The sequence below is a fragment of the Chiloscyllium punctatum genome, chromosome 12 (genome assembly GCF_047496795.1).
Source record: "Chiloscyllium punctatum isolate Juve2018m chromosome 12, sChiPun1.3, whole genome shotgun sequence".
In the NCBI taxonomy this organism is placed as follows: domain Eukaryota; kingdom Metazoa; phylum Chordata; class Chondrichthyes; order Orectolobiformes; family Hemiscylliidae; genus Chiloscyllium; species Chiloscyllium punctatum.
In genome coordinates, this window is record NC_092750.1 from 113,619,363 (window position 1) to 113,645,306 (window position 25,944).

The 25,944-nt window shown below is 45.8% G+C and overlaps 7 non-coding genes across 7 annotated transcripts; all 7 read right to left on the reverse strand.

The window, feature by feature from the left end:
• Positions 1 to 491: 491 nt before the first annotated feature.
• On the reverse strand, positions 492 to 564 carry trnaa-agc (transfer RNA alanine (anticodon AGC)). Its single transcript has one exon. It is a non-coding gene; the product is annotated as a tRNA-Ala (tRNA).
• Positions 565 to 3,374: 2,810 nt separating this feature from the next.
• trnav-aac (transfer RNA valine (anticodon AAC)) lies at positions 3,375 to 3,447 on the reverse strand. Its single transcript has one exon. It is a non-coding gene; the product is annotated as a tRNA-Val (tRNA).
• Positions 3,448 to 8,988: 5,541 nt separating this feature from the next.
• Positions 8,989 to 9,061, reverse strand: trnav-aac (transfer RNA valine (anticodon AAC)). The gene has a single exon. It is a non-coding gene; the product is annotated as a tRNA-Val (tRNA).
• Positions 9,062 to 14,504: 5,443 nt separating this feature from the next.
• trnav-aac (transfer RNA valine (anticodon AAC)) lies at positions 14,505 to 14,577 on the reverse strand. Its single transcript has one exon. It is a non-coding gene; the product is annotated as a tRNA-Val (tRNA).
• Positions 14,578 to 20,020: 5,443 nt separating this feature from the next.
• On the reverse strand, positions 20,021 to 20,093 carry trnav-aac (transfer RNA valine (anticodon AAC)). The gene has a single exon. It is a non-coding gene; the product is annotated as a tRNA-Val (tRNA).
• Positions 20,094 to 22,779: 2,686 nt separating this feature from the next.
• trnav-aac (transfer RNA valine (anticodon AAC)) lies at positions 22,780 to 22,852 on the reverse strand. Its single transcript has one exon. It is a non-coding gene; the product is annotated as a tRNA-Val (tRNA).
• Positions 22,853 to 25,538: 2,686 nt separating this feature from the next.
• trnav-aac (transfer RNA valine (anticodon AAC)) lies at positions 25,539 to 25,611 on the reverse strand. Its single transcript has one exon. It is a non-coding gene; the product is annotated as a tRNA-Val (tRNA).
• Between the last annotated feature and the right edge of the window lie 333 nt (positions 25,612 to 25,944).

Consider the following 25,944-nt stretch of genomic DNA (forward strand, 5'->3'; position numbering starts at 1 on the left):
CATTGCTGTTGCTGATTGAATGAGCCACTAACGTGCGAACTGCCCCAAAATATGATTCAGGAATCTGGTACCAACTCTCGCGCGTTGAATAACGACAGACAGCTTCCAAATGAGGCCTTTCAGAGACGACTTTGGGGTACATTTGACAGACAGACAAGTTCAGGAATCCGTGGTGCGCTGTGACACCAGCGCAGCAGCTTCTTCCCTGCCTTTGAACCGGGCCGCCTGCGCAAGGAATGCAAATGCGGTACTGCTTTTCGTGGAAGGATCAGAAGGGGGTAACTACACTCTCAAACAAAATGGCATATGATCAGAACCAGTTTGGATAAAAACTTTATAATGCTTTACACAGTAATTAAATGGAGTTGCCTTACATTTCCCTACGAGAGCAGATTCTTTCAAGCAAATTCGAAGGCAGGTTTGCAGGTGGGAAAGCAAGCAAGAAAGCTCCGTTCTTGTCCATGTAAAAGGCTGCAGTTGACGAACAAAGCAGTTTCTGCCCAGTTTCGAACTGGGGACCTTTCGCGTGCTAGGCGAACGCGATGACCACTAAGCTACAGAAACCAGCCGATGTCACCGCCCTGCGGCGCAGTGGCATCCAGCACTGAAAGTTGAAGCCATTCTCTGTTTCACCTTTCTGTTTCCAATCGCTCGTTGTTGTCCAGCGTAATTGACATCTTGAAAACGATATAAAAAAGACACGTGAAATTGATGACAATATATAGACAATGATTTCGTCAATGTTTGGACCGTAGGGCGAGGTGGAATAAGCTGGGACGACTTTCCCTGCAGCGTAACGGCTGCGATATGATCTTATGGAAGGGTTGTAAACTGAGTATTTCTGTGTTTTACCCAAATTGGGGTGAGTTGAAAACTCGAGAGCATAGGTTTAAGGTGAGTGGGCTGAAATTGACAAACGACCTGAGGCACATTTCCCACACAGAAGGTTGTGCGTGTATGGAATGAGCTCCCAGAGGAAGTGGAGGAGGCTATTACACTCAGACAATTGCAAAGGTAATCGGATGAGTTTCTGGACAGGATGGGTTTAGAGGGATTGGGGCCAAATGCTGGGGAACGGGACTTGTTTAATTTTGGTTATGTGGTGAGCATGGATTAGATACACCTAAATATCTGTTTCCACGCCGTGTACCCCCATAACGTCTTGTTGCTTACACTGGCTTTAAAGAATTACTTTTTAGCGGAGTTTTCCATCGCAGTCTGTGGCACAATCGTTCAGTCTGTTCGACTGCTCACGGGAAAGGTAGTATTGTGAAACACTGCAGATACGAACGACTTCCTTAATTTTGCCCCGACTGACCATACTCCGTGAAATTTTCCCAGACCTCAATTGAGGAGTTTTGCTGCTCGAAGTTACCTCAGAAACCCCGTTAACTCGTAATGTGCTGAGCGAATCGCAAAACAGAAAGCATTTTTCACGGAACACAAACAAAACTGGCATGCCGAATGCATTTTCAGACAGAGAGATGCATGAATGCTAAATGTGTCACAGTCCGAGGGCATGAGTCATAAAGTAATCTCACAACTAACAACAGGGCAATTCCAAACTACTCTTTCAAACATACTGCAGCGTTAGTGCACCACCACTTTCCAGACAATGCTGAAAAGAGAGATAGAAAGAACATCATAAGAACGGGCCATAAAAAGTGAATTTCACCAATCACAGTCTCGGTTAGATTACCTTTTCCTTCTGATGTCTCCAGGACGGAAATGATGGAAATGGGAGAAATTCAATAACATATGACACCGAAATTCATTGGAACGATTTTCCCATTGGACAGAAAACCAAATAACGACGAGTCGAGTCACCGCAGGACTTTGTTTCACAACAGCGATGAAATAATAGTCTCCATTCGGTTCCAGTAAAAGCACAAATCGCTTTGGAACAGCAGAGCTGTTTGCGATTTTCCGCGCGGGAGGCGAACGCGATCATGACAGCAGAGACACTTGGACACTTCGGTCAAATAACCATGAGCTGCTAGACATTACTACAATTTCGATTCTTGCTTTGCTAAATGATTTCACACATTGCTCGAAACAGGACGACTTTCACGTTTACACGGAACACGAAACACACCTGACTACAGGGAAAATGCACAAAGCTGAGCAGGCCGTGTTCCACATCAAACCGTGCAGCATTTATTCAGTCACTGTGTCTGTTTTGCAGAAGAAGGGTCCCAAAGAATGTTCTCCACCCTAAAACCGGAGGTCGCATTACAATCCGAGAACGACAGATCACATTGTGAGCATGCTCTGACCTCGGGGCCGGTTCGAGATGCCACTTTCCGTGCCTTTTACTTTAACCGTGCAATTTGCTGCAGAGATGTTCACTCCTGGACATGAGCCACGTGGATACCAACTGAGTCGGAAACCTGTGCGGGAATCGACGAGAAGCGATTCAATAAATTTGGCTAACTTCCATGGTGCTTATTGGAAATGCAGTTTCTGTTCAAGTCAATCGAAAAGGCAGTTTCTGAACATAGTAACAGAAGTCAAAAGGTAATTACCTCACCCCACCCCCACTCCGGAAGAGGTGCTAACTGCCCTTGAGTGCTTTTTGATCTCGATGTGAAGAGCTCACACGCCTCTGAGTCACCTTCAAGTCTCTGTTTGCGGAGTGAATCACAAAGAAGGACTTTTACCAGAGCTGCAACCGCCTCACTTCCCCACTCGCTCTCCCCTTTTACATTTTCCTGCTCGTCAGTGATTTAAAGAAAACCAAATGGATGCGATGTCATTCTGTAGCCTCTCTGTCGATTCCTCCGTTTCAGTTCCAACATGGCTTAGATCTCGGGGCGCACCTTAATATTAGCGGCGCTATGAAAGCACAAGTTCAAAGGTTCCTCTGAGAGTGTAAATTATTTCATTGCTGTTGCTGATTGAATGAGCCACTAACGTGCGAACTGCCCCAAAATATGATTCAGGAATCTGGTACCAACTCTCGCGCGTTGAATAACGACAGACAGCTTCCAAATGAGGCCTTTCAGAGACGACTTTGGGGTACATTTGACAGACAGACAAGTTCAGGAATCCGTGGTGCGCTGTGACACCAGCGCAGCAGCTTCTTCCCTGCCTTTGAACCGGGCCACCTGCGCAAGGAATGCAAATGCGGTACTGCTTTTCGTGGAAGGATCAGAACGCGGCAAGGACACTCTCAAACAGAATGGCATATGCATCAGAACCAGGTTGGAGAAAAACTTTATAATGCTTTACACAGTAATTAAATGGAGTTGCCTTACATTTCACTACGAGAGCAGATTCTTTCAAGCAAATTCGAAGGCAGGTTTGCAGATGGGAAAGCAAGCAAGAAAGCTCCGTTCTTGTCCATGTAAAAGGCTGCAGTTGACGAACAAAGCAGTTTCTGCCCAGTTTCGAACTGGGGACCTTTCGCGTGTTAGGCGAACGTGATGACCACTACACTACAGAAACCAGCCGATGTCGCCGTGAGATTGATGACAATATATAGACAATGATTTCGTCAATGTTTGGACCGTAGGGCGAGGTGGCATAAGCTGGGACGACTTTCCCTGCAGCGTAACGGCTGCGATATGATCTTATGGAAGGGTTGTAAACTGAGTATTTCTGTGTTTTACCCAAATTGGGGTGAGTTGAAAACTCGAGAGCATAGGTTTAAGGTGAGTGGGCTGAAATTGACAAACGACCTGAGGCACATTTCCCACACAGAAGGTTGTGCGTGAATGGAATGAGCTCCCAGAGGAAGTGGAGGAGGCTATTACACTCAGAAAATTGCAAAGGTAATCGGATGAGTTTCTGGACAGGATGGGTTTAGAGGGATTGGGGCCAAATGCTGGGGAACGGGACTTGTTTAATTTTGGTTATGTGGTGAGCATGGATGAGATACACCTAAATATCTGTTTCCACGCCGTGTACCCCCATAACGTCTTGTTGCTAACACTGGCTGTAAAGGATTACTTTTTAGCGGAGTTTTCCATCGCAGTCTGTGGCACAATCGTTTAGTCTGTTCGACTGCTCACGGGAAAGGTAGTATTGTGAAACACTGCAGATACGAACAACTTCCTTAATTTTGCCCCGACTGACCATACTCCGTGAAATTTTCCCAGACCTCAATTGAGGAGTTTTGCTGCTCGAAGTTACCTCAGAAACCCTGTTAACTCGTAATGTGCTGAGCGAATCGCAAAACAGAAAGCATTTTTCACGGAACACAAACAAAACTGGCATGCCGAATGCATTTTCAGACAGAGAGATGCATGAATGCTAAATGTGTCACAGTCCGAGGGCATGAGTCATAAAGTAATCTCACAACTAAAAACAGGGCAATTCCAAACTACTCTTTCAAACATACTGCAGCGTTAGTGCACCACCACTTTCCAGACAATGCTGAAAAGAGAGATAGAAAGAACATCATAAGAACGGGCCATAAAAAGTGAATTTCACCAATCACAGTCTCGATTAGATTACCTTTTCCTTCTGATGACTCCAGGACGGAAATGAAGGAAATGGGAGAAATTCAATAACATATGACACCGAAATTCATTGGAACGATTTTCCCATTGGACAGAAAACCAAATAACGACGAGTCGAGTCACCGCAGGACTTTGTTTCACAACAGCGATGAAATAATAGTCTCCATTCGGTTCCAGTAAAAGCACAAATCGCTTTGGAACAGCAGAGCTGTTTGCGATTTTCCGCGCGGGAGGCGAACGCGATCATGACAGCAGAGACACTTGGACACTTCGGTCAAATAACCATGAGCTGCTAGACATTACTACAATTTCGATTCTTGCTTTGCTAAATGATTTCACACATTGCTCGAAACAGGACGACTTTCACGTTTACACGGAACACGAAACACACCTGACTACAGGGAAAATGCACAAAGCTGAGCAGGCCGTGTTCCACATCAAACCGTGCAGCATTTATTCAGTCACTGTGTCTGTTTTGCAGAAAAAGGGTCCCAAAGAATGTTCTCCACCCTAAAACCGGAGGTCGCATTACAATCCGAGAACGACAGATCACATTGTGAGCATGCTCTGACCTCGGGGCCGGTTCGAGATGCCACTTTCCGTGCCTTTTACTTTAACCGTGCAATTTGCTGCAGAGATGTTCACTCCTGGACATGAGCCACGTGGATACCAACTGAGTCGGAAACCTGTGCGGGAATCGACGAGAAGGGATTCAATAAATTTTGCTAACTTCCATGGTGCTTATTGGAAATGCAGTTTCTGTTCAAGTCAATCGAAAAGGCAGTTTCTGAACATAGTAACAGAAGTCAAAAGGTAATTACCTCACCCCACCCCCACTCCGCAAGAGGTGCTAACTGCCCTTGAGTGCTTTTTGATCTCGATGTGAAGAGCTCACACGCCTCTGAGTCACCTTCAAGTCTCTGTTTGCGGAGTGAATCACAAAGAAGGACTTTTACCAGAGCTGCAACCGCCTCACTTCCCCACTCGCTCTCCCCTTTTACATTTTCCTGCTCGTCAGTGATTTAAAGAAAACCAAATGGATGCGATGTCATTCTGTAGCCTCTCTGTCGATTCCTCCGTTTCAGTTCCAACATGGCTTAGATCTCGGGGCGCACCTTAATATTAGCGGCGCTATGAAAGCACAAGTTCAAAGGTTCCTCTGAGAGTGTAAATTATTTCATTGCTGTTGCTGATTGAATGAGCCACTAACGTGCGAACTGCCCCAAAATATGATTCAGGAATCTGGTACCAACTCTCGCGCGTTGAATAACGACAGACAGCTTCCAAATGAGGCCTTTCAGAGACGACTTTGGGGTACATTTGACAGACAGACAAGTTCAGGAATCCGTGGTGCGCTGTGACACCAGCGCAGCAGCTTCTTCCCTGCCTTTGAACCGGGCCGCCTGCGCAAGGAATGCAAATGCGGTACTGCTTTTCGTGGAAGGATCAGAAGGGGGTAACTACACTCTCAAACAAAATGGCATATGATCAGAACCAGTTTGGATAAAAACTTTATAATGCTTTACACAGTAATTAAATGGAGTTGCCTTACATTTCCCTACGAGAGCAGATTCTTTCAAGCAAATTCGAAGGCAGGTTTGCAGGTGGGAAAGCAAGCAAGAAAGCTCCGTTCTTGTCCATGTAAAAGGCTGCAGTTGACGAACAAAGCAGTTTCTGCCCAGTTTCGAACTGGGGACCTTTCGCGTGTTAGGCGAACGCGATGACCACTAAGCTACAGAAACCAGCCGATGTCACCGCCCTGCGGCGCAGTGGCATCCAGCACTGAAAGTTGAAGCCATTCTCTGTTTCACCTTTCTGTTTCCAATCGCTCGTTGTTGTCCAGCGTAATTGACATCTTGAAAACGATATAAAAAAGACACGTGAAATTGATGACAATATATAGACAATGATTTCGTCAATGTTTGGACCGTAGGGCGAGGTGGAATAAGCTGGGACGACTTTCCCTGCAGCGTAACGGCTGCGATATGATCTTATGGAAGGGTTGTAAACTGAGTATTTCTGTGTTTTACCCAAATTGGGGTGAGTTGAAAACTCGAGAGCATAGGTTTAAGGTGAGTGGGCTGAAATTGACAAACGACCTGAGGCACATTTCCCACACAGAAGGTTGTGCGTGTATGGAATGAGCTCCCAGAGGAAGTGGAGGAGGCTATTACACTCAGACAATTGCAAAGGTAATCGGATGAGTTTCTGGACAGGATGGGTTTAGAGGGATTGGGGCCAAATGCTGGGGAACGGGACTTGTTTAATTTTGGTTATGTGGTGAGCATGGATTAGATACACCTAAATATCTGTTTCCACGCCGTGTACCCCCATAACGTCTTGTTGCTTACACTGGCTTTAAAGAATTACTTTTTAGCGGAGTTTTCCATCGCAGTCTGTGGCACAATCGTTCAGTCTGTTCGACTGCTCACGGGAAAGGTAGTATTGTGAAACACTGCAGATACGAACGACTTCCTTAATTTTGCCCCGACTGACCATACTCCGTGAAATTTTCCCAGACCTCAATTGAGGAGTTTTGCTGCTCGAAGTTACCTCAGAAACCCCGTTAACTCGTAATGTGCTGAGCGAATCGCAAAACAGAAAGCATTTTTCACGGAACACAAACAAAACTGGCATGCCGAATGCATTTTCAGACAGAGAGATGCATGAATGCTAAATGTGTCACAGTCCGAGGGCATGAGTCATAAAGTAATCTCACAACTAACAACAGGGCAATTCCAAACTACTCTTTCAAACATACTGCAGCGTTAGTGCACCACCACTTTCCAGACAATGCTGAAAAGAGAGATAGAAAGAACATCATAAGAACGGGCCATAAAAAGTGATTACCTTTTCCTTCTGATGTCTCCAGGACGGAAATGATGGAAATGGGAGAAATTCAATAACATATGACACCGAAATTCATTGGAACGATTTTCCCATTGGACAGAAAACCAAATAACGACGAGTCGAGTCACCGCAGGACTTTGTTTCACAACAGCGATGAAATAATAGTCTCCATTCGGTTCCAGTAAAAGCACAAATCGCTTTGGAACAGCAGAGCTGTTTGCGATTTTCCGCGCGGGAGGCGAACGCGATCATGACAGCAGAGACACTTGGACACTTCGGTCAAATAACCATGAGCTGCTAGACATTACTACAATTTCGATTCTTGCTTTGCTAAATGATTTCACACATTGCTCGAAACAGGACGACTTTCACGTTTACACGGAACACGAAACACACCTGACTACAGGGAAAATGCAGAAAGCTGAGCAGGCCGTGTTCCACATCAAACCGTGCAGCATTTATTCAGTCACTGTGTCTGTTTTGCAGAAGAAGGGTCCCAAAGAATGTTCTCCACCCTAAAACCGGAGGTCGCATTACAATCCGAGAACGACAGATCACATTGTGAGCATGCTCTGACCTCGGGGCCGGTTCGAGATGCCACTTTCCGTGCCTTTTACTTTAACCGTGCAATTTGCTGCAGAGATGTTCACTCCTGGACATGAGCCACGTGGATACCAACTGAGTCGGAAACCTGTGCGGGAATCGACGAGAAGCGATTCAATAAATTTGGCTAACTTCCATGGTGCTTATTGGAAATGCAGTTTCTGTTCAAGTCAATCGAAAAGGCAGTTTCTGAACATAGTAACAGAAGTCAAAAGGTAATTACCTCACCCCACCCCCACTCCGGAAGAGGTGCTAACTGCCCTTGAGTGCTTTTTGATCTCGATGTGAAGAGCTCACACGCCTCTGAGTCACCTTCAAGTCTCTGTTTGCGGAGTGAATCACAAAGAAGGACTTTTACCAGAGCTGCAACCGCCTCACTTCCCCACTCGCTCTCCCCGTTTACATTTTCCTGCTCGTCAGTGATTTAAAGAAAACCAAATGGATGCGATGTCATTCTGTAGCCTCTCTGTCGATTCCTCCGTTTCAGTTCCAACATGGCTTAGATCTCGGGGCGCACCTTAATATTAGCGGCGCTATGAAAGCACAAGTTCAAAGGTTCCTCTGAGAGTGTAAATTATTTCATTGCTGTTGCTGATTGAATGAGCCACTAACGTGCGAACTGCCCCAAAATATGATTCAGGAATCTGGTACCAACTCTCGCGCGTTGAATAACGACAGACAGCTTCCAAATGAGGCCTTTCAGAGACGACTTTGGGGTACATTTGACAGACAGACAAGTTCAGGAATCCGTGGTGCGCTGTGACACCAGCGCAGCAGCTTCTTCCCTGCCTTTGAACCGGGCCGCCTGCGCAAGGAATGCAAATGCGGTACTGCTTTTCGTGGAAGGATCAGAACGCGGCAAGGACACTCTCAAACAGAATGGCATATGCATCAGAACCAGGTTGGAGAAAAACTTTATAATGCTTTACACAGTAATTAAATGGAGTTGCCTTACATTTCACTACGAGAGCAGATTCTTTCAAGCAAATTCGAAGGCAGGTTTGCAGATGGGAAAGCAAGCAAGAAAGCTCCGTTCTTGTCCATGTAAAAGGCTGCAGTTGACGAACAAAGCAGTTTCTGCCCAGTTTCGAACTGGGGACCTTTCGCGTGTTAGGCGAACGTGATGACCACTACACTACAGAAACCAGCCGATGTCGCCGTGAGATTGATGACAATATATAGACAATGATTTCGTCAATGTTTGGACCGTAGGACGAGGTGGCATAAGCTGGGACGACTTTCCCTGCAGCGTAACGGCTGCGATATGATCTTATGGAAGGGTTGTAAACTGAGTATTTCTGTGTTTTACCCAAATTGGGGTGAGTTGAAAACTCGAGAGCATAGGTTTAAGGTGAGTGGGCTGAAATTGACAAACGACCTGAGGCACATTTCCCACACAGAAGGTTGTGCGTGAATGGAATGAGCTCCCAGAGGAAGTGGAGGAGGCTATTACACTCAGAAAATTGCAAAGGTAATCGGATGAGTTTCTGGACAGGATGGGTTTAGAGGGATTGGGGCCAAATGCTGGGGAACGGGACTTGTTTAATTTTGGTTATGTGGTGAGCATGGATGAGATACACCTAAATATCTGTTTCCACGCCGTGTACCCCCATAACGTCTTGTTGCTAACACTGGCTGTAAAGGATTACTTTTTAGCGGAGTTTTCCATCGCAGTCTGTGGCACAATCGTTTAGTCTGTTCGACTGCTCACGGGAAAGGTAGTATTGTGAAACACTGCAGATACGAATAACTTCCTTAATTTTGCCCCGACTGACCATACTCCGTGAAATTTTCCCAGACCTCAATTGAGGAGTTTTGCTGCTCGAAGTTACCTCAGAAACCCTGTTAACTCGTAATGTGCTGAGCGAATCGCAAAACAGAAAGCATTTTTCACGGAACACAAACAAAACTGGCATGCCGAATGCATTTTCAGACAGAGAGATGCATGAATGCTAAATGTGTCACAGTCCGAGGGCATGAGTCATAAAGTAATCTCACAACTAAAAACAGGGCAATTCCAAACTACTCTTTCAAACATACTGCAGCGTTAGTGCACCACCACTTTCCAGACAATGCTGAAAAGAGAGATAGAAAGAACATCATAAGAACGGGCCATAAAAAGTGAATTTCACCAATCACAGTCTCGATTAGATTACCTTTTCCTTCTGATGACTCCAGGACGGAAATGAAGGAAATGGGAGAAATTCAATAACATATGACACCGAAATTCATTGGAACGATTTTCCCATTGGACAGAAAACCAAATAACGACGAGTCGAGTCACCGCAGGACTTTGTTTCACAACAGCGATGAAATAATAGTCTCCATTCGGTTCCAGTAAAAGCACAAATCGCTTTGGAACAGCAGAGCTGTTTGCGATTTTCCGCGCGGGAGGCGAACGCGATCATGACAGCAGAGACACTTGGACACTTCGGTCAAATAACCATGAGCTGCTAGACATTACTACAATTTCGATTCTTGCTTTGCTAAATGATTTCACACATTGCTCGAAACAGGACGACTTTCACGTTTACACGGAACACGAAACACACCTGACTACAGGGAAAATGCACAAAGCTGAGCAGGCCGTGTTCCACATCAAACCGTGCAGCATTTATTCAGTCACTGTGTCTGTTTTGCAGAAGAAGGGTCCCAAAGAATGTTCTCCACCCTAAAACCGGAGGTCGCATTACAATCCGAGAACGACAGATCACATTGTGAGCATGCTCTGACCTCGGGGCCGGTTCGAGATGCCACTTTCCGTGCCTTTTACTTTAACCGTGCAATTTGCTGCAGAGATGTTCACTCCTGGACATGAGCCACGTGGATACCAACTGAGTCGGAAACCTGTGCGGGAATCGACGAGAAGGGATTCAATAAATTTTGCTAACTTCCATGGTGCTTATTGGAAATGCAGTTTCTGTTCAAGTCAATCGAAAAGGCAGTTTCTGAACATAGTAACAGAAGTCAAAAGGTAATGACCTCACCCCACCCCCACTCCGGAAGAGGTGCTAACTGCCCTTGAGTGCTTTTTGATCTCGATGTGAAGAGCTCACACGCCTCTGAGTCACCTTCAAGTCTCTGTTTGCGGAGTGAATCACAAAGAAGGACTTTTACCAGAGCTGCAACCGCCTCACTTCCCCACTCGCTCTCCCCTTTTACATTTTCCTGCTCGTCAGTGATTTAAAGAAAACCAAATGGATGCGATGTCATTCTGTAGCCTCTCTGTCGATTCCTCCGTTTCAGTTCCAACATGGCTTAGATCTCGGGGCGCACCTTAATATTAGCGGCGCTATGAAAGCACAAGTTCAAAGGTTCCTCTGAGAGTGTAAATTATTTCATTGCTGTTGCTGATTGAATGAGCCACTAACGTGCGACTGCCCCAAAATATGATTCAGGAATCTGGTACCAACTCTCGCGCGTTGAATAACGACAGACAGCTTCCAAATGAGGCCTTTCAGAGACGACTTTGGGGTACATTTGACAGACAGACAAGTTCAGGAATCCGTGGTGCGCTGTGACACCAGCGCAGCAGCTTCTTCCCTGCCTTTGAACCGGGCCCCCTGCGCAAGGAATGCAAATGCGGTACTGCTTTTCGTGGAAGGATCAGAACGCGGCAAGGACACTCTCAAACAGAAAGGCATATGCATCAGAACCAGGTTGGAGAAAAACTTTATAATGCTTTACACAGTAATTAAATGGAGTTGCCTTACATTTCACTACGAGAGCAGATTCTTTCAAGCAAATTCGAAGGCAGGTTTGCAGATGGGAAAGCAAGCAAGAAAGCTCCGTTCTTGTCCATGTAAAAGGCTGCAGTTGACGAACAAAGCAGTTTCTGGCCAGTTTCGAACTAGGGACCTTTCGCGTGTTAGGCGAACGTGATGACCACTAAGCTACAGAAACCAGCCGATGTCGCCGTGAAATTGATGACAATATATAGACAATGATTTCGTCAATGTTTGGACCGTAGGGCGAGGTGGAATAAGCTGGGACGACTTTCCCTGCAGCGTAACGGCTGCGATATGATCTTATGGAAGGGATGTAAACTGAGTATTTCTGTGTTTTACCCAAATTGGGGTGAGTTGAAAACTCGAGAGCATAGGTTTAAGGTGAGTGGGCTGAAATTGACAAACGACCTGAGGCACATTTCCCACACAGAAGGTTGTGCGTGTATGGAATGAGCTCCCAGAGGAAGTGGAGAAGGCTATTACACTCAGAAAATTGCAAAGGTAATCGGATAGTTTCTGGACAGGATGGGTTTAGAGGGATTGGGGCCAAATGCTGGGGAACGGGACTTGTTTAATTTTGCTTATGTGGTGAGCATGGATGAGATACACCTAAATATCTGTTTCCACGCCGTGTACCCCCATAACGTCTTGTTGCTAACACTGGCTGTAAAGGATTACTTTTTAGCGGAGTTTTCCATCGCAGTCTGTGGCACAATCGTTTAGTCTGTTCGACTGCTCACTGGAAAGGTAGTATTGTGAAACACTGCAGATACGAACAACTTCCTTAATTTTGCCCCGACTGACCATACTCCGTGAAATTTTCCCAGACCTCAATTGAGGAGTTTTGCTGCTCGAAGTTACCTCAGAAACCCCGTTAACTCGTAATGTGCTGAGCGAATCGCAAAACAGAAAGCATTTTTCACGTAACACAAACAAAACTGGCATGCCGAATGCATTTTCAGACAGAGAGATGCATGAATGCTAAATGTGTCACAGTCCGAGGGCATGAGTCATAAAGTAATCTCACAACTAAAAACAGGGCAATTCCAAACTACTCTTTCAAACATACTGCAGCGTTAGTGCACCACCACTTTCCAGACAATGCTGAAAAGAGAGATAGAAAGAACATCATAAGAACGGGCCATAAAAAGTGAATTTCACCAATCACAGTCTCGATTAGATTACCTTTTCCTTCTGATGACTCCAGGACGGAAATGAAGGAAATGGGAGAAATTCAATAACATATGACACCGAAATTCATTGGAACGATTTTCCCATTGGACAGAAAACCAAATAACGACGAGTCGAGTCACCGCAGGACTTTGTTTCACAACAGCGATGAAATAATAGTCTCCATTCGGTTCCAGTAAAAGCACAAATCGCTTTGGAACAGCAGAGCTGTTTGCGATTTTCCGCGCGGGAGGCGAACGCGATCATGACAGCAGAGACACTTGGACACTTCGGTCAAATAACCATGAGCTGCTAGACATTACTACAATTTCGATTCTTGCTTTGCTAAATGATTTCACACATTGCTCGAAACAGGACGACTTTCACGTTTACACGGAACACGAAACACACCTGACTACAGGGAAAATGCACAAAGCTGAGCAGGCCGTGTTCCACATCAAACCGTGCAGCATTTATTCAGTCACTGTGTCTGTTTTGCAGAAGAAGGGTCCCAAAGAATGTTCTCCACCCTAAAACCGGAGGTCGCATTACAATCCGAGAACGACAGATCACATTGTGAGCATGCTCTGACCTCGGGGCCGGTTCGAGATGCCACTTTCCGTGCCTTTTACTTTAACCGTGCAATTTGCTGCAGAGATGTTCACTCCTGGACATGAGCCACGTGGATACCAACTGAGTCGGAAACCTGTGCGGGAATCGACGAGAAGCGATTCAATAAATTTGGCTAACTTCCATGGTGCTTATTGGAAATGCAGTTTCTGTTCAAGTCAATCGAAAAGGCAGTTTCTGAACATAGTAACAGAAGTCAAAAGGTAATTACCTCACCCCACCCCCACTCCGGAAGAGGTGCTAACTGCCCTTGAGTGCTTTTTGATCTCGATGTGAAGAGCTCACACGCCTCTGAGTCACCTTCAAGTCTCTGTTTGCGGAGTGAATCACAAAGAAGGACTTTTACCAGAGCTGCAACCGCCTCACTTCCCCACTCGCTCTCCCCTTTTACATTTTCCTGCTCGTCAGTGATTTAAAGAAAACCAAATGGATGCGATGTCATTCTGTAGCCTCTCTGTCGATTCCTCCGTTTCAGTTCCAACATGGCTTAGATCTCGGGGCGCACCTTAATATTAGCGGCGCTATGAAAGCACAAGTTCAAAGGTTCCTCTGAGAGTGTAAATTATTTCATTGCTGTTGCTGATTGAATGAGCCACTAACGTGCGAACTGCCCCAAAATATGATTCAGGAATCTGGTACCAACTCTCGCGCGTTGAATAACGACAGACAGCTTCCAAATGAGGCCTTTCAGAGACGACTTTGGGGTACATTTGACAGACAGACAAGTTCAGGAATCCGTGGTGCGCTGTGACACCAGCGCAGCAGCTTCTTCCCTGCCTTTGAACCGGGCCGCCTGCGCAAGGAATGCAAATGCGGTACTGCTTTTCGTGGAAGGATCAGAACGCGGCAAGGACACTCTCAAACAGAATGGCATATGCATCAGAACCAGGTTGGAGAAAAACTTTATAATGCTTTACACAGTAATTAAATGGAGTTGCCTTACATTTCACTACGAGAGCAGATTCTTTCAAGCAAATTCGAAGGCAGGTTTGCAGATGGGAAAGCAAGCAAGAAAGCTCCGTTCTTGTCCATGTAAAAGGCTGCAGTTGACGAACAAAGCAGTTTCTGCCCAGTTTCGAACTGGGGACCTTTCGCGTGTTAGGCGAACGTGATGACCACTACACTACAGAAACCAGCCGATGTCGCCGTGAGATTGATGACAATATATAGACAATGATTTCGTCAATGTTTGGACCGTAGGGCGAGGTGGCATAAGCTGGGACGACTTTCCCTGCAGCGTAACGGCTGCGATATGATCTTATGGAAGGGTTGTAAACTGAGTATTTCTGTGTTTTACCCAAATTGGGGTGAGTTGAAAACTCGAGAGCATAGGTTTAAGGTGAGTGGGCTGAAATTGACAAACGACCTGAGGCACATTTCCCACACAGAAGGTTGTGCGTGAATGGAATGAGCTCCCAGAGGAAGTGGAGGAGGCTATTACACTCAGAAAATTGCAAAGGTAATCGGATGAGTTTCTGGACAGGATGGGTTTAGAGGGATTGGGGCCAAATGCTGGGGAACGGGACTTGTTTAATTTTGGTTATGTGGTGAGCATGGATGAGATACACCTAAATATCTGTTTCCACGCCGTGTACCCCCATAACGTCTTGTTGCTAACACTGGCTGTAAAGGATTACTTTTTAGCGGAGTTTTCCATCGCAGTCTGTGGCACAATCGTTTAGTCTGTTCGACTGCTCACGGGAAAGGTAGTATTGTGAAACACTGCAGATACGAACAACTTCCTTAATTTTGCCCCGACTGACCATACTCCGTGAAATTTTCCCAGACCTCAATTGAGGAGTTTTGCTGCTCGAAGTTACCTCAGAAACCCTGTTAACTCGTAATGTGCTGAGCGAATCGCAAAACAGAAAGCATTTTTCACGGAACACAAACAAAACTGGCATGCCGAATGCATTTTCAGACAGAGAGATGCATGAATGCTAAATGTGTCACAGTCCGAGGGCATGAGTCATAAAGTAATCTCACAACTAAAAACAGGGCAATTCCAAACTACTCTTTCAAACATACTGCAGCGTTAGTGCACCACCACTTTCCAGACAATGCTGAAAAGAGAGATAGAAAGAACATCATAAGAACGGGCCATAAAAAGTGAATTTCACCAATCACAGTCTCGGTTAGATTACCTTTTCCTTCTGATGTCTCCAGGACGGAAATGATGGAAATGGGAGAAATTCAATAACATATGACACCGAAATTCATTGGAACGATTTTCCCATTGGACAGAAAACCAAATAACGACGAGTCGAGTCACCGCAGGACTTTGTTTCACAACAGCGATGAAATAATAGTCTCCATTCGGTTCCAGTAAAAGCACAAATCGCTTTGGAACAGCAGAGCTGTTTGCGATTTTCCGCGCGGGAGGCGAACGCGATCATGACAGCAGAGACACTTGGACACTTCGGTCAAATAACCATGAGCTGCTAGACATTACTACAATTTCGATTCTTGCTTTGCTAAATGATTTCACACATTGCTCGAAACAGGACGACTTTCACGTTTACACGGAACACGAAACACACCTGACTACAGGGAAAATGCACAAAGCTGAGCAGGCCGTGTTCCACATCAAACCGTGCAGCATTTATTCAGTCACTGTGTCTGTTTTGCAGAAGAAGGGTCCCAAAGAATGTTCTCCACCCTAAAACCGGAGGTCGCATTACAATCCGAGAACGACAGATCACATTGTGAGCATGCTCTGACCTCGGGGCCGGTTCGAGATGCCACTTTCCGTGCCTTTTACTTTAACCGTGCAATTTGCTGCAGAGATGTTCACTCCTGGACATGAGCCACGTGGATACCAACTGAGTCGGAAACCTGTGCGGGAATCGACGAGAAGGGATTCAATAAATTTTGCTAACTTCCATGGTGCTTATTGGAAATGCAGTTTCTGTTCAAGTCAATCGAAAAGGCAGTTTCTGAACATAGTAACAGAAGTCAAAAGGTAATGACCTCACCCCACCCCCACTCCGGAAGAGGTGCTAACTGCCCTTGAGTGCTTTTTGATCTCGATGTGAAGAGCTCACACGCCTCTGAGTCACCTTCAAGTCTCTGTTTGCGGAGTGAATCACAAAGAAGGACTTTTACCAGAGCTGCAACCGCCTCACTTCCCCACTCGCTCTCCCCTTTTACATTTTCCTGCTCGTCAGTGATTTAAAGAAAACCAAATGGATGCGATGTCATTCTGTAGCCTCTCTGTCGATTCCTCCGTTTCAGTTCCAACATGGCTTAGATCTCGGGGCGCACCTTAATATTAGCGGCGCTATGAAAGCACAAGTTCAAAGGTTCCTCTGAGAGTGTAAATTATTTCATTGCTGTTGCTGATTGAATGAGCCACTAACGTGCGACTGCCCCAAAATATGATTCAGGAATCTGGTACCAACTCTCGCGCGTTGAATAACGACAGACAGCTTCCAAATGAGGCCTTTCAGAGACGACTTTGGGGTACATTTGACAGACAGACAAGTTCAGGAATCCGTGGTGCGCTGTGACACCAGCGCAGCAGCTTCTTCCCTGCCTTTGAACCGGGCCGCCTGCGCAAGGAATGCAAATGCGGTACTGCTTTTCGTGGAAGGATCAGAACGCGGCAAGGACACTCTCAAACAGAATGGCATATGCATCAGAACCAGGTTGGAGAAAAACTTTATAATGCTTTACACAGTAATTAAATGGAGTTGCCTTACATTTCACTACGAGAGCAGATTCTTTCAAGCAAATTCGAAGGCAGGTTTGCAGATGGGAAAGCAAGCAAGAAAGCTCCGTTCTTGTCCATGTAAAAGGCTGCAGTTGACGAACAAAGCAGTTTCTGGCCAGTTTCGAACTAGGGACCTTTCGCGTGTTAGGCGAACGTGATGACCACTAAGCTACAGAAACCAGCCGATGTCGCCGTGAAATTGATGACAATATATAGACAATGATTTCGTCAATGTTTGGACCGTAGGGCGAGGTGGAATAAGCTGGGACGACTTTCCCTGCAGCGTAACGGCTGCGATATGATCTTATGGAAGGGATGTAAACTGAGTATTTCTGTGTTTTACCCAAATTGGGGTGAGTTGAAAACTCGAGAGCATAGGTTTAAGGTGAGTGGGCTGAAATTGACAAACGACCTGAGGCACATTTCCCACACAGAAGGTTGTGCGTGTATGGAATGAGCTCCCAGAGGAAGTGGAGAAGGCTATTACACTCAGAAAATTGCAAAGGTAATCGGATAGTTTCTGGACAGGATGGGTTTAGAGGGATTGGGGCCAAATGCTGGGGAACGGGACTTGTTTAATTTTGGTTATGTGGTGAGCATGGATGAGATACACCTAAATATCTGTTTCCACGCCGTGTACCCCCATAACGTCTTGTTGCTAACACTGGCTGTAAAGGATTACTTTTTAGCGGAGTTTTCCATCGCAGTCTGTGGCACAATCGTTTAGTCTGTTCGACTGCTCACTGGAAAGGTAGTATTGTGAAACACTGCAGATACGAACAACTTCCTTAATTTTGCCCCGACTGACCATACTCCGTGAAATTTTCCCAGACCTCAATTGAGGAGTTTTGCTGCTCGAAGTTACCTCAGAAACCCTGTTAACTCGTAATGTGCTGAGCGAATCGCAAAACAGAAAGCATTTTTCACGTAACACAAACAAAACTGGCATGCCGAATGCATTTTCAGACAGAGAGATGCATGAATGCTAAATGTGTCACAGTCCGAGGGCATGAGTCATAAAGTAATCTCACAACTCCCAACAGGGCAATTTCAAACTACTCTTTCAAACATACTGCAGCGTTAGTGCACCACCACTTTCCAGACAATGCTGAAAAGAGAGATAGAAAGAACATCATAAGAACGGGCCATAAAAAGTGAATTTCACCATTCACAGTCTCGATTAGATTACCTTTTCCTTCTGATGACTCCAGGACGGAAATGAAGGAAATGGGAGAAATTCAATAACATATGACACCGAAATTCATTGGAACGATTTTCCCATTGGACAGAAAACCAAATAACGACGAGTCGAGTCACCGCAGGACTTTGTTTCACAACAGCGATGAAATAATAGTCTCCATTCGGTTCCAGTAAAAGCACAAATCGCTTTGGAACAGCAGAGCTGTTTGCGATTTTCCGCGCGGGAGGCGAACGCGATCATGACAGCAGAGACACTTGGACACTTCGGTCAAATAACCATGAGCTGCTAGACATTACTACAATTTCGATTCTTGCTTTGCTAAATGATTTCACACATTGCTCGAAACAGGACGACTTTCACGTTTACACGGAACACGAAACACACCTGACTACAGGGAAAATGCACAAAGCTGAGCAGGCCGTGTTCCACATCAAACCGTGCAGCATTTATTCAGTCACTGTGTCTGTTTTGCAGAAGAAGGGTCCCAAAGAATGTTCTCCACCCTAAAACCGGAGGTCGCATTACAATCCGAGAACGACAGATCACATTGTGAGCATGCTCTGACCTCGGGGCCGGTTCGAGATGCCACTTTCCGTGCCTTTTACTTTAACCGTGCAATTTGCTGCAGAGATGTTCACTCCTGGACATGAGCCACGTGGATACCAACTGAGTCGGAAACCTGTGCGGGAATCGACGAGAAGCGATTCAATAAATTTGGCTAACTTCCATGGTGCTTATTGGAAATGCAGTTTCTGTTCAAGTCAATCGAAAAGGCAGTTTCTGAACATAGTAACAGAAGTCAAAAGGTAATTACCTCACCCCACCCCCACTCCGGAAGAGGTGCTAACTGCCCTTGAGTGCTTTTTGATCTCGATGTGAAGAGCTCACACGCCTCTGAGTCACCTTCAAGTCTCTGTTTGCGGAGTGAATCACAAAGAAGGACTTTTACCAGAGCTGCAACCGCCTCACTTCCCCACTCGCTCTCCCCTTTTACATTTTCCTGCTCGTCAGTGATTTAAAGAAAACCAAATGGATGCGATGTCATTCTGTAGCCTCTCTGTCGATTCCTCCGTTTCAGTTCCAACATGGCTTAGATCTCGGGGCGCACCTTAATATTAGCGGCGCTATGAAAGCACAAGTTCAAAGGTTCCTCTGAGAGTGTAAATTATTTCATTGCTGTTGCTGATTGAATGAGCCACTAACGTGCGAACTGCCCCAAAATATGATTCAGGAATCTGGTACCAACTCTCGCGCGTTGAATAACGACAGACAGCTTCCAAATGAGGCCTTTCAGAGACGACTTTGGGGTACATTTGACAGACAGACAAGTTCAGGAATCCGTGGTGCGCTGTGACACCAGCGCAGCAGCTTCTTCCCTGCCTTTGAACCGGGCCGCCTGCGCAAGGAATGCAAATGCGGTACTGCTTTTCGTGGAAGGATCAGAACGCGGCAAGGACACTCTCAAACAGAATGGCATATGCATCAGAACCAGGTTGGAGAAAAACTTTATAATGCTTTACACAGTAATTAAATGGAGTTGCCTTACATTTCACTACGAGAGCAGATTCTTTCAAGCAAATTCGAAGGCAGGTTTGCAGATGGGAAAGCAAGCAAGAAAGCTCCGTTCTTGTCCATGTAAAAGGCTGCAGTTGACGAACAAAGCAGTTTCTGCCCAGTTTCGAACTGGGGACCTTTCGCGTGTTAGGCGAACGTGATGACCACTACACTACAGAAACCAGCCGATGTCGCCGTGAGATTGATGACAATATATAGACAATGATTTCGTCAATGTTTGGACCGTAGGGCGAGGTGGCATAAGCTGGGACGACTTTCCCTGCAGCGTAACGGCTGCGATATGATCTTATGGAAGGGTTGTAAACTGAGTATTTCTGTGTTTTACCCAAATTGGGGTGAGTTGAAAACTCGAGAGCATAGGTTTAAGGTGAGTGGGCTGAAATTGACAAACGACCTGAGGCACATTTCCCACACAGAAGGTTGTGCGTGAATGGAATGAGCTCCCAGAGGAAGTGGAGGAGGCTATTACACTCAGAAAATTGCAAAGGTAATCGGATGAGTTTCTGGACAGGATGGGTTTAGAGGGATTGGGGCCAAATGCTGGGGAACGGGACTTGTTTAATTTTGGTTATGTGGTGAGCATGGATGAGATACACCTAAATATCTGTTTCCACGCCGTGTACCCCCATAACGTCTTGTTGCTAACACTGGCTGTAAAGGATTACTTTTTAGCGGAGTTTTCCATCGCAGTCTGTGGCACAATCGTTTAGTCTGTTCGACTGCTCACGGGAAAGGTAGTATTGTGAAACACTGCAGATACGAACAACTTCCTTAATTTTGCCCCGACTGACCATACTCCGTGAAATTTTCCCAGACCTCAATTGAGGAGTTTTGCTGCTCGAAGTTACCTCAGAAACCCTGTTAACTCGTAATGTGCTGAGCGAATCGCAAAACAGAAAGCATTTTTCACGGAACACAAACAAAACTGGCATGCCGAATGCATTTTCAGACAGAGAGATGCATGAATGCTAAATGTGTCACAGTCCGAGGGCATGAGTCATAAAGTAATCTCACAACTAAAAACAGGGCAATTCCAAACTACTCTTTCAAACATACTGCAGCGTTAGTGCACCACCACTTTCCAGACAATGCTGAAAAGAGAGATAGAAAGAACATCATAAGAACGGGCCATAAAAAGTGAATTTCACCAATCACAGTCTCGGTTAGATTACCTTTTCCTTCTGATGACTCCAGGACGGAAATGAAGGAAATGGGAGAAATTCAATAACATATGACACCGAAATTCATTGGAACGATTTTCCCATTGGACAGAAAACCAAATAACGACGAGTCGAGTCACCGCAGGACTTTGTTTCACAACAGCGATGAAATAATAGTCTCCATTCGGTTCCAGTAAAAGCACAAATCGCTTTGGAACAGCAGAGCTGTTTGCGATTTTCCGCGCGGGAGGCGAACGCGATCATGACAGCAGAGACACTTGGACACTTCGGTCAAATAACCATGAGCTGCTAGACATTACTACAATTTCGATTCTTGCTTTGCTAAATGATTTCACACATTGCTCGAAACAGGACGACTTTCACGTTTACACGGAACACGAAACACACCTGACTACAGGGAAAATGCACAAAGCTGAGCAGGCCGTGTTCCACATCAAACCGTGCAGCATTTATTCAGTCACTGTGTCTGTTTTGCAGAAGAAGGGTCCCAAAGAATGTTCTCCACCCTAAAACCGGAGGTCGCATTACAATCCGAGAACGACAGATCACATTGTGAGCATGCTCTGACCTCGGGGCCGGTTCGAGATGCCACTTTCCGTGCCTTTTACTTTAACCGTGCAATTTGCTGCAGAGATGTTCACTCCTGGACATGAGCCACGTGGATACCAACTGAGTCGGAAACCTGTGCGGGAATCGACGAGAAGCGATTCAATAAATTTGGCTAACTTCCATGGTGCTTATTGGAAATGCAGTTTCTGTTCAAGTCAATCGAAAAGGCAGTTTCTGAACATAGTAACAGAAGTCAAAAGGTAATTACCTCACCCCACCCCCACTCCGGAAGAGGTGCTAACTGCCCTTGAGTGCTTTTTGATCTCGATGTGAAGAGCTCACACGCCTCTGAGTCACCTTCAAGTCTCTGTTTGCGGAGTGAATCACAAAGAAGGACTTTTACCAGAGCTGCAACCGCCTCACTTCCCCACTCGCTCTCCCCTTTTACATTTTCCTGCTCGTCAGTGATTTAAAGAAAACCAAATGGATGCGATGTCATTCTGTAGCCTCTCTGTCGATTCCTCCGTTTCAGTTCCAACATGGCTTAGATCTCGGGGCGCACCTTAATATTAGCGGCGCTATGAAAGCACAAGTTCAAAGGTTCCTCTGAGAGTGTAAATTATTTCATTGCTGTTGCTGATTGAATGAGCCACTAACGTGCGAACTGCCCCAAAATATGATTCAGGAATCTGGTACCAACTCTCGCGCGTTGAATAACGACAGACAGCTTCCAAATGAGGCCTTTCAGAGACGACTTTGGGGTACATTTGACAGACAGACAAGTTCAGGAATCCGTGGTGCGCTGTGACACCAGCGCAGCAGCTTCTTCCCTGCCTTTGAACCGGGCCGCCTGCGCAAGGAATGCAAATGCGGTACTGCTTTTCGTGGAAGGATCAGAACGCGGCAAGGACACTCTCAAACAGAATGGCATATGCATCAGAACCAGGTTGGAGAAAAACTTTATAATGCTTTACACAGTAATTAAATGGAGTTGCCTTACATTTCACTACGAGAGCAGATTCTTTCAAGCAAATTCGAAGGCAGGTTTGCAGATGGGAAAGCAAGCAAGAAAGCTCCGTTCTTGTCCATGTAAAAGGCTGCAGTTGACGAACAAAGCAGTTTCTGCCCAGTTTCGAACTGGGGACCTTTCGCGTGTTAGGCGAACGTGATGACCACTACACTACAGAAACCAGCCGATGTCGCCGTGAGATTGATGACAATATATAGACAATGATTTCGTCAATGTTTGGACCGTAGGGCGAGGTGGCATAAGCTGGGACGACTTTCCCTGCAGCGTAACGGCTGCGATATGATCTTATGGAAGGGTTGTAAACTGAGTATTTCTGTGTTTTACCCAAATTGGGGTGAGTTGAAAACTCGAGAGCATAGGTTTAAGGTGAGTGGGCTGAAATTGACAAACGACCTGAGGCACATTTCCCACACAGAAGGTTGTGCGTGAATGGAATGAGCTCCCAGAGGAAGTGGAGGAGGCTATTACACTCAGAAAATTGCAAAGGTAATCGGATGAGTTTCTGGACAGGATGGGTTTAGAGGGATTGGGGCCAAATGCTGGGGAACGGGACTTGTTTAATTTTGGTTATGTGGTGAGCATGGATGAGATACACCTAAATATCTGTTTCCACGCCGTGTACCCCCATAACGTCTTGTTGCTAACACTGGCTGTAAAGGATTACTTTTTAGCGGAGTTTTCCATCGCAGTCTGTGGCACAATCGTTTAGTCTGTTCGACTGCTCACGGGAAAGGTAGTATTGTGAAACACTGCAGATACGAACAACTTCCTTAATTTTGCCCCGACTGACCATACTCCGTGAAATTTTCCCAGACCTCAATTGAGGAGTTTTGCTGCTCGAAGTTACCTCAGAAACCCTGTTAACTCGTAATGTGCTGAGCGAATCGCAAAACAGAAAGCATTTTTCACGGAACACAAACAAAACTGGCATGCCGAATGCATTTTCAGACAGAGAGATGCATGAATGCTAAATGTGTCACAGTCCGAGGGCATGAGTCATAAAGTAATCTCACAACTAAAAACAGGGCAATTCCAAACTACTCTTTCAAACATACTGCAGCGTTAGTGCACCACCACTTTCCAGACAATGCTGAAAAGAGAGATAGAAAGAACATCATAAGAACGGGCCATAAAAAGTGAATTTCACCAATCACAGTCTCGGTTAGATTACCTTTTCCTTCTGATGACTCCAGGACGGAAATGAAGGAAATGGGAGAAATTCAATAACATATGACACCGAAATTCATTGGAACGATTTTCCCATTGGACAGAAAACCAAATAACGACGAGTCGAGTCACCGCAGGACTTTGTTTCACAACAGCGATGAAATAATAGTCTCCATTCGGTTCCAGTAAAAGCACAAATCGCTTTGGAACAGCAGAGCTGTTTGCGATTTTCCGCGCGGGAGGCGAACGCGATCATGACAGCAGAGACACTTGGACACTTCGGTCAAATAACCATGAGCTGCTAGACATTACTACAATTTCGATTCTTGCTTTGCTAAATGATTTCACACATTGCTCGAAACAGGACGACTTTCACGTTTACACGGAACACGAAACACACCTGACTACAGGGAAAATGCACAAAGCTGAGCAGGCCGTGTTCCACATCAAACCGTGCAGCATTTATTCAGTCACTGTGTCTGTTTTGCAGAAGAAGGGTCCCAAAGAATGTTCTCCACCCTAAAACCGGAGGTCGCATTACAATCCGAGAACGACAGATCACATTGTGAGCATGCTCTGACCTCGGGGCCGGTTCGAGATGCCACTTTCCGTGCCTTTTACTTTAACCGTGCAATTTGCTGCAGAGATGTTCACTCCTGGACATGAGCCACGTGGATACCAACTGAGTCGGAAACCTGTGCGGGAATCGACGAGAAGCGATTCAATAAATTTGGCTAACTTCCATGGTGCTTATTGGAAATGCAGTTTCTGTTCAAGTCAATCGAAAAGGCAGTTTCTGAACATAGTAACAGAAGTCAAAAGGTAATTACCTCACCCCACCCCCACTCCGGAAGAGGTGCTAACTGCCCTTGAGTGCTTTTTGATCTCGATGTGAAGAGCTCACACGCCTCTGAGTCACCTTCAAGTCTCTGTTTGCGGAGTGAATCACAAAGAAGGACTTTTACCAGAGCTGCAACCGCCTCACTTCCCCACTCGCTCTCCCCGTTTACATTTTCCTGCTCGTCAGTGATTTAAAGAAAACCAAATGGATGCGATGTCATTCTGTAGCCTCTCTGTCGATTCCTCCGTTTCAGTTCCAACATGGCTTAGATCTCGGGGCGCACCTTAATATTAGCGGCGCTATGAAAGCACAAGTTCAAAGGTTCCTCTGAGAGTGTAAATTATTTCATTGCTGTTGCTGATTGAATGAGCCACTAACGTGCGAACTGCCCCAAAATATGATTCAGGAATCTGGTACCAACTCTCGCGCGTTGAATAACGACAGACAGCTTCCAAATGAGGCCTTTCAGAGACGACTTTGGGGTACATTTGACAGACAGACAAGTTCAGGAATCCGTGGTGCGCTGTGACACCAGCGCAGCAGCTTCTTCCCTGCCTTTGAACCGGGCCGCCTGCGCAAGGAATGCAAATGCGGTACTGCTTTTCGTGGAAGGATCAGAACGCGGCAAGGACACTCTCAAACAGAATGGCATATGCATCAGAACCAGGTTGGAGAAAAACTTTATAATGCTTTACACAGTAATTAAATGGAGTTGCCTTACATTTCACTACGAGAGCAGATTCTTTCAAGCAAATTCGAAGGCAGGTTTGCAGATGGGAAAGCAAGCAAGAAAGCTCCGTTCTTGTCCATGTAAAAGGCTGCAGTTGACGAACAAAGCAGTTTCTGCCCAGTTTCGAACTGGGGACCTTTCGCGTGTTAGGCGAACGTGATGACCACTACACTACAGAAACCAGCCGATGTCGCCGTGAGATTGATGACAATATATAGACAATGATTTCGTCAATGTTTGGACCGTAGGGCGAGGTGGCATAAGCTGGGACGACTTTCCCTGCAGCGTAACGGCTGCGATATGATCTTATGGAAGGGTTGTAAACTGAGTATTTCTGTGTTTTACCCAAATTGGGGTGAGTTGAAAACTCGAGAGCATAGGTTTAAGGTGAGTGGGCTGAAATTGACAAACGACCTGAGGCACATTTCCCACACAGAAGGTTGTGCGTGAATGGAATGAGCTCCCAGAGGAAGTGGAGGAGGCTATTACACTCAGAAAATTGCAAAGGTAATCG